Raw genomic sequence first — 20,835 nt, forward strand, 5'->3', positions numbered from 1 at the left:
GACCTATGCCACTGAAATATTTCTACTGAGAACTGGGTTGCCCAAGGCTCATAGCTTTGAATCTGTATTTCATGGACAATGATGTTTCCCATAAAGACTCTTCACTGAGAATACTCATACGAGCAGACCATGGCAGTGTATGATAGGCGTATATACACAGTTGTCCCTTGGAATCCATGGGGGATTGGTTCTAGGACCTCCTGCAAATACCAAAATCTGCTAGTGCTCAAGTTCCTGATATAAAACGGTGTAGTATTTGCATATAATCTACATACATCCTCTTGTATACTTTAAATCATCTCTAGATTACTTATAATACCTAATACAATGTAAATGCTATGTAAATAGTTACATTGCATTGTTTAGGGAATAATGACAAGAAAAAACACTCTACCTATTCAGTACCAATGCAATTTTTCTTCCTAAATATTTTTGACCCCTGGTTGGTTGAATCCATGAATGTGAAATCCATGGATGTGGAGGGCCAACTGTATATCCATTTGTGGCAAATGAAGGGTCACAGAGTTCATCTAGAGACTGTTTACATACAGTTCATGTGATTCCTGAGGCTAGACTGTTTCACCTGTGATTCTCAGGTTTGGTGTTTTTGTTTGTTTTTTGAGACAGTGTCTTGCTCTGTCATCCAGACTGGAGTGCAGTGGTGCAATCACAGCTCACTGTAGCCTTGACCCCCTGGGCTCAATTGATCCACCTACTTCAGCCTCCCGAGCAGCTGGCACTACAGGTGCACACCATCACGTTCGGCTAATTTTTGTATTTTTTTTGTAGAGACAAGGTTTCGCCATGTTGACCAGGCTGGTCTTGAACTCCTGGGTTTCAAGCAATCCACCTGTCTTGGCCTCCCAAAGCTGGGATTACAAGCATGAGCCAGAGCACTCAAATGGTTCTCAATTTTTTTTTTTTTTTTTTTTTTTTTTTGAGACGCAGTCTCACTCTGTCGCCAGGCTGGCGTGCAGTGGTACAATCTCAGCTCACTGCAAACTCCGCCTCCCGGGTCCAAGTGATTCTCCTGCCTTAGCCTCCCAAGTAGCTGGGACTGCAGGTGCCTGCCACTATGCCTGGCTAATTTTTTGTGTTTTTAGTAGAGATGAGGTGTCACCATGTTGGCCAGGATGGTCTCGATCTCTTGACCTTGTGATCCACCCGCCTTGGCCTCCCAAAGTGCTGGTACTATAGGCGTGAGTGACCATGCCCAGCCTCAAGTTTTAAAGTTTGGTTTTGTCCTTCAAAAATCGTTTCTACAGCAACAACTACAAAAAAGGAATAATGTTATCTCCTTAAGGTTAAAGTCAGTTTCTCATAAGACAAAGCAGGATAGAATTACTTTCACTTTTAAAATTTTTTCAGTGGTTCTAGGATTCATTTTAAAATGAAGCAATGCTAAAAGCAGACTGCAAGGTATACTTGCAGTGTTTGAATTTAACTGATTCTTAAAAACTGTTTGGCATTTGAGCACGCACATCCCCTAGAGACCCAGAAATTCCATTTGTAGGTTAGAGGATCAAGTGCCCCTGTTAGGAGCACATTGAAAATATACACAGCAGCATCACTTGCAAAAGAAAAACAATAAAAGCAATAACAAAAGACAACACACAAATAATCCAAAGCCTATGGGCAATAAAATGGAGATATATATACACACACACACGATAAAATGGATACACACACACATTGTGTTTATTTGTACAGTGTAATGGAATAAACCAGAGCTACAAGAATTAAAATGGGCCAGGCACAATGGCTCCCACCCGTAATCCCAGCTGGTGGATCATATGAGCCCAGAGTTCAAGATCAACATGGGCAACATGGCAAAATGCTGTCTTTACCAAAAAAAAAAAAATTAGCCAGGCATGGTGGCACACACACCTGTAGTTTCGGCTATTTGGAAGGCTGAGGCAAGAGGATGAGCCTTGGAGGTTGAGGCTGCAGTGAGCCAAGATCGCGCCACTGCACTCCAGCCTGGGTGACAGAGCAAGACACCGTCTCAAAAAGAATAAAATGATTACATCTTAAAAGAAGCAAGTCAAAGAACACATATTTTATGAATTCTACTTTATAAAGGTCAAATGCAGGCAAGCTCTTGTTTAGGTATGAACACACACGTGGTAAAAAGAGAAAAATCTTAAGAACAGTTAAACCTTATGGCTGCGATGACCTCTTGGGGGTGGGAAAGGCTTGCGATGTAGGGATGCTCAATCAGGGAAGGTCACAAGGTCAAGTTCATCTCCTTACCCTGGGTATAACTACAGGGGTGTTTCATGTTATTATTTCTTAATGGAATATCTTCTTTGTGCAATATTAGTTTACAAACATTTTAAAATAAAAACTATGGAGTAGGCCAGGCATGATGGCTCACACCTGTAATCCCAGCACTTTGGGAGCCTGAGATGGGCAGATCACGAGGTCAGGAGATCGAGACCCTCCTGGCTAACATAGTGAAACCCCATCTCTACTAGAAATACAAAAAAATTAGCCAGGCGTGGTGGCAGGCGCCTGTGATCCCAGCTACTCAGGAGGCTGAGGCAGGAGAATGGTGTGAACCCAGGAGGCGGAGCTTGCAGTGAGCCGAGATCGCACCACTGCACTCCAGCCTGGGTGACAGAGCGAGACTCCGTCTCAAAACAAAAAAAAAAACAAAAAAAACACAAAAAACAAACAAAAAAACTATGGAGTAAATTACACAGTAAAATAAACAAAATGTGTGTGTGTGTGTGTGTGTTTGCTTAAGCTGTAGAATGAATGACTTCTTTCAATCCTATTACTTTGTCTCTGGCTCTATACTCAACTCTTTGGGTAATAATGTTAAAATCTAAATTTGAGGCCAGGAGCAGTGGCTCAAGCCTGTAATCCCAGCACTTTGGGAGGCCGAAGTGGGTGGATCACGAGGTCAGGAGATCGAGACCATCCTGGCTAACACGGTGAAACCCCGTCTCTACTAAAAATACAAAAAACCAGCTGGGCGTGGTGGCGGGTGCCTGTGGTCCCAGCTACTCGGGAGGCTGAGGCAGGAGAATGGCGTGAACCCGGGAGGCGGAGCTTGCAGTGAGCCGAGATCCAACCACTGCACTCCAGCCTGGGCGACAGAGCGAGACTCCATTAAAGAAAACAAAAACAAAACAACAACAACAAAAAATCTAAATTTGTGACCCTACTTAAATTGTGACTGGTCTCAAAGACCCTCAGGTCACCACTGCAATGATCTTCTTGGATCATTATCTTCACTGGTTACACACAGGAATGTGAAGCATGTAGTCATGAGAAAGCCCTTTAATGTCCCCCAGGCCACAGGTAATCCCCCTCGAAGGAAAAACAACCTACTCTCCATAAACTGACTAGAAAGGAACAGGTGGGAAGGAGAGCAGAGGGGCTGCCAGCATTGTCAGGCTTTCTCCAGAATGGCCTGTCAACCACGACAAGCCCTGTTCCCACATCTTTTTGAACAGCCTGGCACAGAAAGCAGCTCTGACTGTTTTACAAGCAGTGCTCTTGCAGTTTGGGGAGCCCTTTTCCCTTTTATTCCAATGGAAACTGTGTGCATCAAGCTCTGTAAACGGTTGCACTCACAGTGTTACAAGGCTATCAGATGATTTGCTGTCGGAACAACCGGCCCCTCTGAATTTTTTTCTTTTTTTAAACAACAGAATTTTTCGTTTTTTGAGACAGAGTCTCACTCTGTCGCCCAGGCTGGAGTGCAGTGGCACGATCTCAGCTCACTGCAACCTCCACCTCCTGGGTTCAAGCAATTCTACCTCAGCCTCCTGAGTAGCTGGGATTACAGGCACTGCCACCACTCCCTGCTAATTTTTATATTTTAAACAACAGAAATGTAACCTCCAAGACCCAAATGATCAAATGACAAGCAGCAAACTTCTCCAACTTTCCCTCCTCCCCGACCCCCAGGTGTTTTGGTTTCTGAAGACTGGGGATCACTATCAACAACGGGCAAACCTTTGCTACAGAGTGGATTAGGAAAAAACCACCTGAATTAATATATGTGTGCAAATATTTTAATGTTGAGGGAAGGAAAGAAAGATTGCATTTTGTGTCAATATACAGAAGTCTTCTATGACAAAGAGCCACAAGTGAATACAGATTTCCTATGAGATCAAAGGCTGCCCCAGGGCAGAGATCACATGAACCTGAGCCTTCACCACCCTACAGGGAATGAACCCCACACTATGGGGTGTCCAAGCATGGTCCAAGGAGCCCCAGTTCAGACGCACTCTCCATTTCCCCCACAGCTGCTTCCTCTCCCACAGCTGGAGGCAGTCACCACACCCTTCTTCCCCAAGGTGGGCTGGGCAGCGTTACACAGTCAGTTTTACAGAGTTTCAAGTTTCCAGGCAAAGGCAGGACGACTCAAAGATGCCCACTTGTCGAAAGACCAGATGTTAAAGTACGAAGTTAGATTCCAACTCAGAGTCTGGTTAGACCCGGGGTTACTTTCGAACTCCCAGGGAGGTGGGAGGAGACCTGGCTCTTCTCCAGCCAGTAGCCGGCACAATCCAACCCAGATATTTGTCCATCTGTTAAATCACTCACACTGGACTGACATTTTTAAAAGGACATAACATTAAGGAGACTGGTGGTTCATTAGGCGTTTAGGCAGTTTAAATGCCTAGAAACCCACTGAGAAATTAGAGGGATTTGGGCCAGCACAAAGACAACTATTAAGAGCACAAAGACAAATTGTATTTCTTTCCGGCATCTCCCAGGATATTAAAGATCACAAAGCTCCACAGTACATGTTTACACACTCTGGCCGAAACGCAAGAGCCGTGAAGAGACTTACCAAGGGCCACACAGCAAACCCAGGAGCACAGCAGGATCGGCAGCCAGTTCACCCTCCTGCCCGAGGCATCTGAATCTGCAAGGCAGGCAGGCTAGATATTCCAAACAGCACCTACCATATGACTCAGCCTGGACTTTGGAGATACTGCTCACATTATCTCGGGGTATTCCTGTGTTTGTCTCAGAGAAACTCCACGCCCTGCACTGGACCCAGTACAAACGTCAGTAATAATGCACCGTATTCAACACTCTGCTGTACAAATGGGCTCTTTGTGCTGCCAGCAGAAGAGATCCACATTCTGTATCTTTGCAGGGAGGTCGACTAGAAGGGCGCCTGCTATCCATCACCCCGACTCTGGGATTGCAAGAGGACAGATACTCGGTCTGGTACTCTCTCTTTACCAATAAGGAAAAGGGCTCGGCTCAACAAACCTTGTTAGGCAGAGCAAATGCCAGCAGTGGACTGGGCACAGGAAACACCAATGTGATGAAGGCAGAGCAAAGGGGCCAGCCAGCGCCAAGGGAAGGGAAGTGGCTTAAAGACAGTGAGCAGTCAGGAGACTCTCTGTTGATTCATTCATGAGACAGACACTTGCTGGGTGCCTCCTAGTGTCAGGCGCGGCAAGGCGTGCTGGGGAGGCAAAGGGGCACAGCCGCCTCCTGGCCTAGTGGCCGGGGGGAGAGACACAATGCCAGCCACTGATAAGTGTCAGCAGAGTACTTGGTGCTATGTGAGCACTTGGGAGGGGCTGCTAAGGGGGAGATAGGAGGAAAGGGGGAGGGGAAAAAGTCAAAGAAAGCCGAAAGAAAGGCTTGTCAGAAGGTGAATCAGACAGAGAAGTAAGGATTTGGAGGACTTGGTGCAGGTGAAGACTGGGATGGTAGATGGGTCACACCTGGAGGGTCCCACTTAAATCATGCAGAGGTGCTTGGGGTTCATCCTGCAGGTCACTTGGCAGCCGCATAGAGGATTAGGATGATCACATCCTTGTTTTAAACAAGTCCTTCTGAGAAACCAAGATGGAAAATGCATTTCCATGGAGCCAACTGGAGCCTGCTACAGCAATCTATGGCAAGAGCTGGTGAAGGCTGGATGTAGGGTGGTCACGAGAGGTCTATGAAGGAAGCGGAATGAGAGGACTTGACATCACCTGGATGTGGGGGTGAAGGGGCGAGTCAAGGAAAACCCCCTTCTGTTTCATTCCTTCTGGTGGCTAAGATTATTCACAAGACAGGCACGAGGAGTTTTAAGCCTCAGACATGATCAACTTAAGGTTCCTAGGGACCTTCAAACACAGATGTCCTGATGAACATGGAGAGAAAGGGACAGAGGAAACAGCACTGGAGCCCATCGGTGACAGCGCCTTAGGCACCTCTCTGAGGAGACAAGCATAGACAACCAGACCTAATCAAATCCCAGCTCTGCCTCTTAGCAGCTATATGACCTGGGGCAAGTAAATTAACCTTTTTGGGACTCTGGTCTCACCTAAGGAAATTCCTTTTGGGATTTAATGAAATCAGAAAAGGACAAGATGTCATGGCAAACAGAAGAGATTTAATATTTTCCTCTTGCCCTTTTGTGATCATAATCTGCTTTGTATTATAATTGAGTACTTAACCTTTGCAGTAGATTACAAGTTTTCTTGCTGTCACTCATCTTTAAATCCCTTTTGACCATATTTGTGGGCGCAGATTCTCAAATATTTGAATTGCCACAAGTCATATGAAAAACTAAGGCCAGACTGTTCTAGGGGACCAGGGGTTTCCTGCCTTTGACATTAAATAACAAATGCAAAGATCTCAAAATTGCTATGTGGCTTAAGTGGTGTTTATTTAACTCTGTGTTGAGGGGTGGGATGGAGAGAAAAGGGCAGTGGGGTTTGGAAAAGAGGGAGAATTTTGTCAGCCTAATAAAGGCTAGTCAAAGCCTACTCTGTGAAAACTCTACTGTAATATTTAAGAGGAACAGTGTCTACCAAAGTTAATATTGCATAGCCTCTATCCTCTGGCTCAGTTCAAGTAAAGGTCTTAAGTCATGTTAAATAATAAATTCCAGCAAATGGATCTTGCCTTAAACCAAATGTTAAGTCAATAGTACACTCTGTATATGAGACGTATATACTTTCTTTGCTAGGTCATTTTGCTAATTCTATTTATAACTCCTAAAATGAATATTTTAAAACTACAATAAGATTTTTAAAATCAGACTGACCAGTAAGGTATACATAATTCAGTTCCACATGGCTAAGCGTGTTCATTTTTCTTCAGGTTTTGCCTTTAAATTTGGGCTCCAACTTGTCTTTACCTATTTTTATGGCTGCCTTCCTAGTCTGAAAATATCTTGGTCACTAGATATTTTGCTTCATCTCCAGCTTAGCTCCTAAAATACATTCAGGATCACTGCTTCCTTCCTTATTCTTCCCTGGGCTTCATATATTCCCATCCATTCAGTACCCCTACCTCACATTCTGTGTCTCAGTCACAAATATCTTTTTAAAAACCTGCCCAAGTTTCTAATACAGAATGATTTGGCAACTGCCTCAAAGCTCACTGTTTGGCTCATTTAATTATTTTGATTAAACATAGACAATGATCCAATTCAGAGCTAATGGTCTTTAGGACTACTCTTATTCCTGGCTGTCTTCAACCTGGGCACATGTGACATGCCTCAAGCATGACCAGTTTGAGAGGACACTTTAGTCCCCAAGGGCCAAGGAAGAACAAGTTCCTCCTCGCTCACATATGTAGTCTGAACCTGAGGTTCTTGCCTCTCTACAATGTTTCTGGACTCTGGGTGGCTCCCATTAAACACACAATACACATCCCCATCCTTCTTAGCCAGCCTGTAAGATTTGGACACCCCACTGACATATAGACCCAAGATATCTTCCAGTTCTTCTCTGCTTTCAATAGACTTGAACTTCCCAGATGTGAATGGACTCAACTTTTTAGTGTGTCTACAAGATGCTCTCCTATCCCATTGCCAATAGAGGGAAAAATGAAAGCAGACAGATGGCCAGATTAGATGGAACCCGCCATTGAGATGGCAACTTCCCCACGGCACCCAACCCCTGGTCTACTTGAGTTATTCCTCAGACACTGACAAGAGGTGCAGTCTCCGGGAGAGACTACTGAGACGTAATCCTTTCCCTTTAAACATGGCTTTCGACGTATGCATTACACACACATACACACATCTGACTCCACCATGACTCACATTGGAGGTGGTGTTTAAAATGAACAGCATCTCAGTGCTATTATGATGCTTCACTCAAAATTACTCTACGACTTCTACTACAGGAGCAGGTCACATCCAGGAAGTGGTTTGCCTGATCTAGAGCAGGATTTTCTCACATTATCTTATGCCCCAGGGTTGTCTTGCTTTCTTCAAAACCAGATCAGGATCTGCGACCTCCTGTGACCCAAAGCACTCTCCTTGTAAACTGAGGATCCCCTACTAAGCTAGTCCCTATCCTTTTCTCTCTCCAAACACCTTAAATACCTTTTACATTCTTCTCTTTCTCACAGTTCATGTCATTCCTCCAGGCAGAGGTCCCTGAGGTTCCTGTGGGTTAGTAGACGTGGATAGCTACCTGTTGCATCAGACTCAGCTGAGTCCGGGAATCCTTCTGAAAATAAAAGATTTATCCTGCAAATTGGTGCAACCTTTGGGAGAACAATGTGTTCACCTCTATTCTCATTTCAAAGATACATACCCTTTGACCTAACAGTTTTGCTTTTGGAAATTTATCTAAATATGGTTATAGAAAAAAAAGTACACAAGTTTTCAATACAGTATTACAAAGCAAAAGAAACATGAAAAAAATCATCCTGGGAGGAACTTACACTGTGTATCAATAGGTATATGTATATTTTGTGTCAAGACTATTTCTGTAAAGACACACAAGAAACATAACATGCAGCCAGGTGCTGTGGCTCACGCCTGTAGTCCCAGCACTTTGGGAGGCCGAGGCAGGCGGATCACCTGAGGTCGGGAGTTCAAGACCAGCTTGACCAACATGGAGAAACCCCATCTCTACTAAAAATACAAAATTAGCTGGGCATGGTGGCAGATGCCTGTAATCCCAGCTGCTCAGGAGGCTGAGGCAGAACAGCTTGAACCTGGGAGGTGGAGGTTGCAGTGAGTCAAGATCATGCCATTGCACTCCAGCCTGGGCAACGAGAGCGAAACCGTCTCAAGAAAATAAAGAAACATAACATTGTTATCATTGTTATCTCTGGGGAAAAGGACAAGAAGCTGGAAAGAAAGACTTTAATTTTGCTTTAAGCCCTTTAGTACTGTGGATTTTCTTTTCTTTTCTTTTCTTTTTTTGTTTTTTTTGGAGACAGAGTCTCACTCTGTCGCCCAGGCTGGAGTGTAATGGTACGATCTTGGCTTACAGCAACCTGGGATTACAGGAGCCCGCCACCAGACCCGGCTAATTTTTGTATTTTTAGTAGAGATGGGGTTTCACCATGTTGGCCAGGCTGGTCTTGAACTCCTGACCTCAGGTGATCTGCCTGCCTCAGCCTCCCAAAGTGCTGGGATTATAGGCATGAGCCACCACACCCAGCCTGTGGAATTTTTTTTTTCAAATGAATTCGCACTTAAGCTACTTAATAGAAAAAAATGTGAACCTTTATCATTTAGAGCTACTAAACACTCCGTTAAACAGTATCACTTAATCTTTGCTAAACACGAACTAGAAAAACTAGGCACAAATAGAAACTGTACAGACCAGATATATATTACAATGGGTCTGCTTTAGCAGTTAATGGTTTAATTATTAAATATTCTCAGGCCAGGATATTTTTCTCTAAGGCACTTTATGTGTTACTGACTCTTCTACAATCTAAGTGACTCAATGTAAACCATTCCCCTTGTACTAAACATGTGTGTTTATACTCAGTCAATTTCACTAAGGAAATTAGGTTAGGGTCAGTTTACAAGATTTTGACCTAAACCTGAAAAAGAACACAACATCCTTCAGGTCTTCAACAAGATTGATGCCCAGGCCCTATGAAGGACATACTGAATCTTCCATGTGTTTTTTAACAAGCTCCACAGGTAATCTGGATGTGGCTGGCATTGCCTCGTGCACACCTAAAGTAACCATGCTTAGAAAACACTGTCTTATCCACAAGAAACAGCGTAGAGAATTCTATGAACAAACTATTGCAGTACTCCAAGATTTTAAAATAAGTAACTTTCTCAAACACTGATACGGGGTTTAGAGTTAACACTGCGGCTGTTTACACTGCGGGTAAAACCCACCAGGCTCTCTCATTGATACACAGCTCTTCTGGCTCCTTTGAGGAAGTGAGGACCAGTATGTGGAAGAGCCTTTGGAGCTGGTGTTTCTCAAGCTGTGGCTTCAGGCAATCTCAGGGACAGAATCTAGAATGTGCATCTGACAGCCTCCTTTCTACCTCCCACCTCCACCCCATTCTTATGTCCAAATAGTTTGAAACTATTGAGCTAGACCAGTATATCCCAAACACCAAATTGTTAAGAGTGGAGGGGGCTCCAGAGATCTTTGCCACACCCCAGACCAGTGAATCAGAAATCTCTACTGGAGGTTCTGCAGTACCCCAGGTTCTTTATCTAAACAGGAAAGTTAGGAAACATCAATTTAGGTCAAACTCATTTTAAGATAAGGAAATCAAGGCCCAAGAAGTTTAAGCGATTTCACCAAGGACTTATGGCTGATTAATGATAGCTGGGTGCCATGAAACCTGATGAGCTAATTCTTCACTCTTAGACCAATACTGCTCGTTACGGTATGCGTCATCATGACAGCCCCAGTATCTGTGCAGTTTCTGATTCACCATGAAGAGGCCCCAAGTGATTAATAAAGCCTGAACCCACAGGGCATGTGAGAACGTGCCACTGGTTTAAAGGATGACTGACACGGTAAAGTGTCCAACATCAACCCGCCCTCGGAGTTCTTTCACTTTCAATATCAGTGGGAGGAGAAATATACAATTTTACATTTCATAGAAAAGTAAACCCAGCCCCACACAGTTAACAAGCAGGTGAAGTGGGAACACAGGATGATTCAAAGTTTTCGGATCATGCCATTTCTTGGTCAAATACTAGTAACTTCAGCAAAAGACCTCTAATTACCACACACTTTTGGTTATGGCAACAGCCTGCTCCTTACTGTTGAGAGAGAGTACTCCACACCCATGGCCTGCAACCAGGATCTCCAAACCCATCAAAGAGAAACGTGGATGGGAAACCAAACCCCCCAGCCTGGAAAGCATCCAGCAAGCTTTAATTCAGGGAGAGTTCAATCCAGATAACTGCCTCTAATTGGCCCTCCCACACGGTCTCACAACATAGAGCTGTAATCCGTTCCACAAAGAATGTGGTACATTTCTTTTCCCCCTTGAAAAGTCAGAATCCTCTCTTGTTAGGTACTTACCATCACTGTTTTGATTTTTGTAAATATACTGAGACATTAAAAAAGGAAGAATGAATGGGTAAAAGCAAAGAAGTAGATGGATTTTTTCTTTTTTTAAATAAGCACTGATCCCTATGACCTTAACGACAACCCAGTGAGATTCAAGCCTGTAATGGAGACTGATGTCGACTCAGGAAACCTTTCTAGTCCAGAGCACATGTGATCCAAAAAACACATTCATCTGGTCGGACATTTTCCATACTCTGATTTTTATCTTTCTTGGCATGCTCAACTCTCCTTTAATAAAGTCACAACCCTTTGTTGCCATGGAACCCAATCAGACACGGAGCCTGTTACTATGACTTCCCTGAAGATATAAAAAAAGACGCAGTGACCAAAAGACCGGCTCTTTCTTAAAAAAAAAAAAATTATAAGGCAAAGAGGCTCCAAAAGACCTCAACACTTTTCTATCTACTGAAGTTTAATCTTTTATGCAGGCTCACTTGAACTCTTCAGCCAAAGCTAGCTCATGTTTTATAAAAATTTTTCAGCTGGAACTTTCCAAAGAAAATGATTTTACAAATAAATACCTGGGCAAAGGAGGTAAAAATATCCTTGGGATATCTTATTTTTTTCCTTCTTCTAGGCAAGCTTTCTGAAATTTGAGTAGCTATTTAGCAAACATGTGTCAATCAGCAGCTGCCAAATTGCAATATTCATTTCCATCAAAACTTAATGTTGCCAAGAGCTCATTATTTGTCTGAAAAGAAAAGATATTCTAAATAATACAATCAATCCTGTGTTCTGGACCTGGACTAAATCTGCAGGAAAAAAAAAAAAAAAATCTGAGACTAAGCAGAGTGGACTGAGCAGAGCTACTTAAGGAAAGAGAATTAACATTTGTTGAGTGCCTACCATGAGCTGGGCACTTTTACGTCATCACGTGAGGACCCTGTAACTGAGGCAATGCCACCTCTGTTTTGCAGATGAGGGACCGAGGCTCAGAGAGCTTAAGTACTTAAGCAGCTTGTTCAAGCTACCAGGCTAGAGTGCTGTCTGGTTCCCAAAGCCAGAGCTATTCCTTCATTCAACCAGCACTTATTTCTGGTCTCACAAGTGTTGTACATATGTTATGCTTCTTATTCTTCAGGAGTGAATTCACAGCCTGTAAAGCTTGGCTGTAAAGAGAGCACGGTGTCCATCTTTACTGGCACAGGGGCCAGTTCTGGCTACACTCACGTACAACAACTACCACATCTATACAACAGCAGCTACCCCTTGGGGGAATCACGAATAAATGCCCTGGCTACTTGCCTAAGAAAACACATGTGGGCTAGGCACCCATTACACCCTTCCAGATGCTGAGCCACTGACCAGGGCCTTCCAACCCTGAACCTCATGGTAGGGAGGACTAGGAAGCTCTGGGTGGCCTTTTCATGTGCAGTATCATTGGCAAAGTAAAAGTCAAGCCACGCAAGCCACAGCTGTTTCTCCAACCTGGTTTTGGACAACCAGATTCAAGAAATGACTAGTAAGAAGGAATGTGGCAAGGCACGAAAGTTATAATTCGTAAGTATATTATTAATTATACCAGCCTCTCAGCTAAAGAAAATTTACCTATTTCATGTACAAAGATTACAACAACTGTTTTCATTAAAAGAAATTTTTAAAATCACCCAAAACTGCAATACTATACCACTTCATACTCACTAGGATGGCTGTAATTAAAAGACAGATAATAACAAGTGCTGGTGAGGATGTGGCGATATCAGAACCCTCATACACTGGTAGTGGGAATATAAACTGGTGCAACCACTTTGAAAAACACTCTGGCAGTTCCTCCAAAGGTTAAATAGAATTGCCATATGACCTGGCAACATTCCTTCTAGGTATGTATGTACCCAAGAAAAATAAAAGCATATACCCCCACAAAAACTTATACAGAAGTGTTCATAGCAACATTATTCTTCATAGCCAAAAAGTGAAAACAACCCAAATGTCCACCAAATATAATATATCCACACAATGAAATATTATTCAGCCATGGCCAGGCATGGTGGCTCATGCCTGTAATCCCAGCACTTTGGGATGCCGAGGCAGGTGGATCACCTGAGCTCAGGAGTTTGAGACCACCCTGGGTAACATGGTGAAAACCTGTCTCCACCAAAATGCAAAAAAATGAGCCAGGCATGGTGGCACACGCTTGTAGTCCCAGCTACTCAGGAGGCTGAGGCACAAGAGTCCGCTCCAGCTTGGGCTACAGTGAGATTCTGTCTCAAAATTAAAAATATATATATATATATATTTTTCAGCCACAAAAAGAAATAAAGTACTGATTCATGCTATAACATGAATGAAACTTTTAAGAGAGGGAGAAATGAAGCATAACCGCTAATGGGTATCTTTCTGAGTTGATGAAAATGTTCGAAAATTGGCCAGGTATGATGGCTCATGCCTGTAATCCCAGCACTTTGGGAGGCTGAGGTGGGTGGATCACTTGAGATCAGGAGTTCGAGACCAGCCTGGTCAACATGGTGAAATCTTGTCTCTACTAAAAATACAAAAAATTAGCCGAGTGTGGTGGCACGCCACTGTAATCCCAGCTACTGGGGAGGCTGAGGCAGGAGAACTGCTTGAACCTGGGAGGCAGAGGTTGCAGTGAGCCGAGATGGTGCCACTGCACTCCAGCCTGGGAGACAGAATGAGACCCTGTCTCAAAAGAAAATGTTCGAAAATTGATTGTGGTGAGGATTGCATAACTTTGTGAATATACTAAAAAATCATCAAATTGTACATGCTAAATGGTGAACTGTATGATATGTAAGTTATCTCAATAAGTCATTTTTTTCTTAATTTTTTAAAAAATTATACTTTAAGTTGTAGGGTATGTGTGCACAACGTGCAGGTTTGATACTTAGGTGTACATGTGCCATGTTGGTTTGTTGCACCCATCAACTCATCATTTACATTAGGTATTTCTCCCAATGCTATCCCTCCCCCAGGCCCCTACCTCCCGACAGGCCCTGGTGTGTGATGTTCCCCGCCCTGTGTCCAAGTGATCTCACTGTTCAATTCCCACCTATGAGTGAGAACATGCAGTGTTTGGTTTTCTGTCCTTGTGATAGTTTGCTTAGAATGATGGTTTCCTCAATAAGTCATTTTTTAAAAAAAACCCAACACAACAATGTTTTGGTGTTTTGGTGTCCTAATAAACAACAAACAGTCTAACTGACAAGACCACCTAACCTTTGACAAGTTACTTTGTCTCTCAGGGTCTTCATGCCTTGGTAAAAAAACAAGGCTCAAGCATGAACCAAATGCCGTCTTCCCTCTTGAGCAAATCAATCTGTGACTTTGTATCTGAGGGAAAAAACGATTTGGGTGAAAACCTCTCAGGTAAAGTACAAACAGGAAGTCTGACCTCCTCTGTCTGCCAGGCCAGGACCCATCCCCCTCCTCCAATCGAATCACTGTTAGCTCCCCAGTCTGGTTCCTCCCTCTCAGCCCAGCCTCTGTGCCCCAACCAACTTCTGAACACCTGCCATGTGTGCATAGAACAGAGCTAGACCGTTTTCATTACCTCTAATTCTCAAAACAATCCACAGGGGAGGCAGGCATCATTCCCCACTCTGCAGGTGCAGAAACAGCCTCGGAAAAGTTATGCAAGGTAACCGCGATTGCATAACTGCAAAGTGGCAGAGAGAGGATTAGAACTCAGATCTGAAGTATGTGCTGCTTTCCTATTCCAACATCTGTGTTTTCCAAACTGAGTCCACAGACATATTCCTAAGGCTTCGTAAGTTTGCTACAAATAATTTAAAATGTTGCATTTATTGAGAGAGTAAAGAATATTAATATAACTGCATTCATGGGACCACAGAGATAATCATCTGGTAACAATACCATCCAGGGGCCTCAGGACCTCTTCTATTTCTATTCTTGCTGGGGCCAGGAATTAGTACTACTTCAGTGTTTTGGGTCAGTAAGGAAACACCTTTGTGGACTGTATTAGTTTCCTAGTGTTGCTGTAACAAAATAACACAAACTGCATGGCGTAAAACAATAGAAATTTATTGTCTCATAATTCTGGCGGCCAGAAGGCTGAGATCAAGGTGTTGGCAAAGCCAAGCTCCCTCTGAAGATGCTGGAGAAGTAACTGTTCCCTGCCTCTCACAGCTTCTGGTAGCCTCAGGCACTCCTTGGCTTGTCAGGCCTGGCACCAATCATCCTGACAACCCTGTCTTCACCTCATCCTCCCTCTGTGCACGTCAGTCTCTGGTGTCTTTATAGAAAGGGGAAATTTGGACACAATCTTTTCGGATTAGGGTCCACCTCACTGACCTCATTTTCACTTGAGGTTAAATTTTACAGAGGTTTAGGCCAGGCATGATGGCTCACGCCTATAATTCCAGCACTTGGGAGGCCGAGGCAGGTGGATCACCTGAGGTCGGGAGTTTGAGAAGCCTGACCAGCATAGAGAAACTCTGTCTCTACTAAAAATACAAAATTAGCCAGGCGTTGTGGCGCACGCCTGCAATCCTAGCTACTTGCAAGGTTGAGGCAGGAGAATCACTTGAACCCAGGAGGCAGAGTTTGCGGTGAGCTGAGATCACACCATTGCACTCCAGCCTGGGCAACAAGAGCAAAACTCCATCTCAAAAAAAAAAAAAAAAAAAAAAAAAAAAAAAAAAAAAAATTTACAGAGGTTTGATTACCTCTGTAAAGACTGTATTTCCAAATAAGGTAACGCTGTGAGGTACTGGGGGTTAGGACTTCAACATATCTTTTGGTGGGGGATACAGGTCAAACGATAACACTGACTTTAATAGTAAATAAACAGCAGTTCATTCCTGAAATCCCAGCACTTTGGGAGGCCGAGGCAGGCAGATCACCTGAACCTGAAGTCAGGAGTTCTAGATCAGCCTGGCCAACACGGTGAAACCCTGTCTCTACTAAAAATACAAAAACTAGCCAGGCGTGGTGGTGCGCGCCTGTAGTCCAAACTACTCAGGAAACTGAGGCAGGAGAATTGCTTGAACCTGGGAGATGGAGGTTGCGGTGAGCAGAAATTGTGCCACTGCACTCCAGCCTGGGTGACAGAGCAAGACTCTGTCTCAAAAAAAAAAAAAAAAAAGTAAATGATATGGCAGCTCCAGGAGAAGGGCAAATAGTCTCACTGTGAATGAAGGTGTCGTCACACACAATTTTTCTAACAGAAAAGTTATGCAAGGGCTCAGCCTTTCCATCACCCAGGAGGCAACAGAAGCATTCAAAATTCCACAGAAAACCTGCCCTGCAGCGGTCACTACTGTACCGACACGTGGGGAGCGATCTAGATCACCAGTAACTTCAGTTAACATTCATTTAAATTATTACCTTTGTATTTTGTATGCATTTGTTTCAGATTTTCATAATAAAACGTTGAGGTAAAAATTTCCTCAGAATGTTGATAAAATCTGCTGTATTAGTCTGTTCTCACACTGCTATAAAGATACTACCCGAGATTGGGTAATTAATAAAGGAAAGAGGCTTACCTGACTCACAGTTCCACATGGCTGGGGAGGCCTCAGGAAACTTACAATCATGGCGGAAGGGGAAGCAGGTACGCCTTACAGGGAGGCAGGCAAGAGAGAATGCATGTGGAAGCGCAGGAAAAACTACTATTTATAAAACCATCAGATCTTGTGAGAATTCACTCACTATCATGAGAATGGCATGGGGGAAATCGCCCCCATAATCCAATCACTTCCCTCCCTCAACACGTGGGGATTACAATTTGAGGTGAGATTTGAGATGAGAGCCAAACCATATCATCTGCTAACAAAATCTTTATTCTTGAAGAACACCTAAATAAAAACACCAATTAGCATCTTCAAACAAACATTTTTCACAAGCCAAAGGTAGAGAGAAGATAAATTTTCAAATATAGAAACAAGAGTACATGTCTTCCCTGATTAGACTTATTTAAATAAATAATGTAGCCAAGGCCTTAACGAATCCTTTGATGTACTTAAACACTGAACTCTGGGGAAAAAAAGTCCTGCTTTCTGTTGAAATAGTAAACTCAAATATTATACCAATATCAATGCATGAAATTCTTAATGCATTATTTCTTTCCTTTCATGCTTCCTTCCACTTCTCTACCCATTTATTCTGCAATCTCTGCCCACCTCTGGGTAGAGAGGGACAAGTGAGTCACAAGTTACAAGGATGCCATGGCTCACAGCAGACTTGGGCACAGGTTGGGTAGAAGAGCACCCAAGCCAGGTATGAACTGAGAAAGGGACTCAGGGACGACCTTGTATTTACGTTACCTTACATAAGCCTTCCACATCCTTATAGGGAAACAATTACACTTAATTTTTTTTTAAACAGGGTCTTCTTGTTCTGTTGCCTAAGCTGGAATGCAGTGGCGTGATCTTGGCTCACTGCAACCTCCACCTCCTGGGTTCAAGCGATTCTCCTGGCTCAGCCTCCTGAGTAGCTGGGACTAAAGGTGTGCACTACCCCACCCAGCTAATTTTTGTATTTTTAGTAGAGATGGGGTTTCACCATGTTGGCTAGGTTGGTCTCGAACTGCTGACCATAAGTGATCTGCCCTCCTCCCAAGGTGCTGGGATTACAGGTGTGAGCCACCACGCCCAGCCACACTTATGGAAACTGAAGCTCAAATGGGTTAAGCAAATTGGCTAACATGATTTCATACAGTTTGTAAGAGCCGGGATTTTAAAACCAGGCCTGTTGCCCCCAAAGCCCTGGCACCATGCAGCTTCCTCACTTCAACATGCACAGCTGTCAGCACACTAGGGGAGGGCTTTACCACAGCCTGCATTTAGAAGATCTGACCACTTCTCATCACCTCCACTGTCAACATTCTAGTCCAAGCCACTCTCATCACTCCCACAGCTCTCCCTGGGCCAGTCCATGCCCACCTACAATTTCTTTTCAATCCAACAGCCCAGAAGACCTGTGCAAGACCTCTACTGGCTCAGGAACTGGCCTCCCCATCACCTCTCAGACCCTATGTCCCAGGACTCAACTCCCTGCTCACACTGCCCCAGCCACACAGCCTCCTTGCTGTGCCTCAAACACAACAGGCACACTGCTGTATCAAGGAGTCCATGCATGCTGTTTTCCTGCCCTGGAATGTTCTTCCCTTAGATGGCTGCACAGCTTACTTCCCAGGTCTTTCCTCAATGTTTCCCCTGACAAGAGCTTTCTTTGAGTGTCCTGTTTAAAACTTCTTTCCTCTACCTCCACCTTGGGACTCCCCAGCCTTCTTGTCTATTTCTCAGCATTGCGCTTATCCACATTTAACATACTATATATTTTATGTGTAAGTGTGGCTTGTCTGCCTTGCCCTACCAGAATACATATTCCACAAGGGTAGGGATTTTTATTTTGTTCCCTGGGATGCCTAGCACATAGTAGGTGCTCAATACACATTTACTGAATGGATGTACTGAATTAGGCTAAAAGCCCAATCATTTTAAGTACAATTCACATCTGTACCACTCATGAATGGACTCTGGCCTGACGTGCTACATAACCTGCTCCTGACTTGGTGGAAGGGTGGGCAATGAAGAGACAATTATCCAACCTAAAGAGCTAAAAGGAGCTCGTTCTTAAATTCAGTGCCATGAAAGGTGCCTGAGTGACTCCTTTTCCATACCACATGTTGTGGAGACATAGGTACCACTAACCTCAATGCTACTCATCCTCAAGGTGTGGTCCTGGGTGAAGGGGACTCCTTGGGCTAGGACATTAGGGAAGGCAAAGAGCAGCCTACCTTTTGTCTTCTCTGCCCAAAGTGCTCATCAACAAAAAAACCTGCCTGGAGGTTTGGGGGCATCTCTGTTTTCCCCGGTGAAGCTCCACCTATCCACAAAAGGGCTCTTTTCTTACATTGACCTTCTTGAACTCCCCATCTACGAAACCTCACCAGAGCTACCAATGAAAGGCACATGGGTTCAATTCTCCAAGAGGTCTCAGGCAGCAAAGTGTGAACTCTGAACCTGCCTACAGAATGACTGGCAGGAGCGAGCTATTCTAAGCATCTCAGTGTCTGCTGGATGGTGAGGAAACAAGCGCAACAAGGCTGCACGAGGTCAAACAGCAAAAACGGTGCAGCAGCAAGACGGACCCTTTCCAAAGGGGAGCCTGTGCTGCAGAAGGTACAATGTCTGCCAGCTCTAAACTCATCCTCATGCTCAGTCCCTTGTGGGTTAGACTGGTGGTGGAGAAACGGGGATGACAAATAATGGGAAAGCCATAAGCACGTGACTTTTGTAAAATTCTAGGACACTTAAAGGGTGCCATTCTGTTCTGAAATTCTACGAAGGGACTAAAATCACTGCAAGATTGCTTCCAAAAGGCAAATAAAACCTCACTGAGAGATGGTACTATAATTTCTTGAGTTTGCGTCATTCTGTTTTCTGTAGTTAGAAAAAAGGTGATGGATTTGGGTTACAAAGGCAGTGTTCCACTATAAAAACCTGCTGGTTGCCATGACAATTAACATCCCTGTTCCTCCCTCTTCTGCAGCATCCTTCTTCCATCTGAGTCAAATCAAAGAACCTAGCTATGACGCCCATGATTTAGTATTTCCTCGGCATAGGATATAAATATATACACACATATACAAAATACATATGAAAGGCTCATCAGAGGTGAATCAAAGCCTTGAAAATTGATGCCACCTGTCCTCTCCCAATAATGTCCTACAAACAACAAGAGACATCCCTGCAGGAGGGTCCAAGCAGGAAAGGAGGGTGGGCCAGGAAGGCTAAACAGTCAACACCCAGCCCTCCGGTCTAGAGCCTCTCAGGGTGGACTCTGGGGGAGTTCTTCCTGTGGAGGGCCCATGAGAAGCCAGGGCCCCGTGGAGAACAGTCCCTGCCACTCTGCAGTGTCATTATCTGTCTGCAGGTCTGTCCTCCCCAGCCTGAGCTCCTTGAGGGCAGTGCCCACATCTGACTGATCTCAGGGCCTCGCACAGTGCTGGGCACACTGTGAAGCACCAAGGGCGACGGAGGGCACTCTGGGGTAAAGCAGCCCCCCCTTACGTTTTCTATTGAGACCTCAAGATCGGGCCTAGCCTGCTTCTAATTGGCCCTGCTGGAGAAGAAAGCCAGGGGAGAATTCTACATCAGAGTTCTGAGGTATGAGCTTGGGACACCTACAGCACACTGCTGCCATGAGCTCCCATCCCTGGGGTCACAAGTCTTGACCACCAACCCTTCCCCAGACCTGGAGCAAAATTAAGAATAACTTAGAAAATAATAGCATGAATGTGACTGATCTTCTTCTCAGGACAAAGGCTGATCATTCAAATTTTGAATAGGGTTCAAATGGAGAACTTGCTATTTGAATATCACTATCACTCTGCTTAAATTTATTTTAAATAAAAGTTATATATGCCCATTTAACATTTAATTGCAAAACATGGCTTGTTTTACAAAAGATATGAAGATACAGGCCAGGTGTTGTGGCTCATGCCTGTAATCCCAACACTTTGGGAGGCTGTAGCAGGCGGATCACTTGAGGTCAGGAGTCCGAGACCAGCCTGGCCAACATGGGGAAACCCTGTCTCTACAAAAAATACAAAAATTAGCCG

The 20,835-nt window shown here is 44.1% G+C and overlaps 1 protein-coding gene across 6 annotated transcripts in view; it reads right to left on the reverse strand.

Moving 5' to 3' along the window:
* TMCC3 (transmembrane and coiled-coil domain family 3) overlaps window positions 1-20,835 on the reverse strand; it is a 310,576-nt gene that overhangs the window by 43,590 nt on the left and 246,151 nt on the right. The window contains exon 1 of one of the 6 annotated variants that reach the window (XM_009181434.4): window positions 4,814-8,785. The exons of the other annotated variants lie outside the window; for them this stretch is intronic. The gene's annotated coding sequence lies outside the window, so the exon portion shown is untranslated. Of the gene's footprint in view, window positions 1-4,813; window positions 8,786-20,835 lie in introns of those variants that run through there. 6 annotated transcript variants of the gene reach the window in all.

Source organism: Papio anubis, chromosome 9 (assembly GCF_008728515.1).
Source record: "Papio anubis isolate 15944 chromosome 9, Panubis1.0, whole genome shotgun sequence".
In the NCBI taxonomy this organism is placed as follows: Eukaryota; Metazoa; Chordata; class Mammalia; order Primates; family Cercopithecidae; genus Papio; species Papio anubis.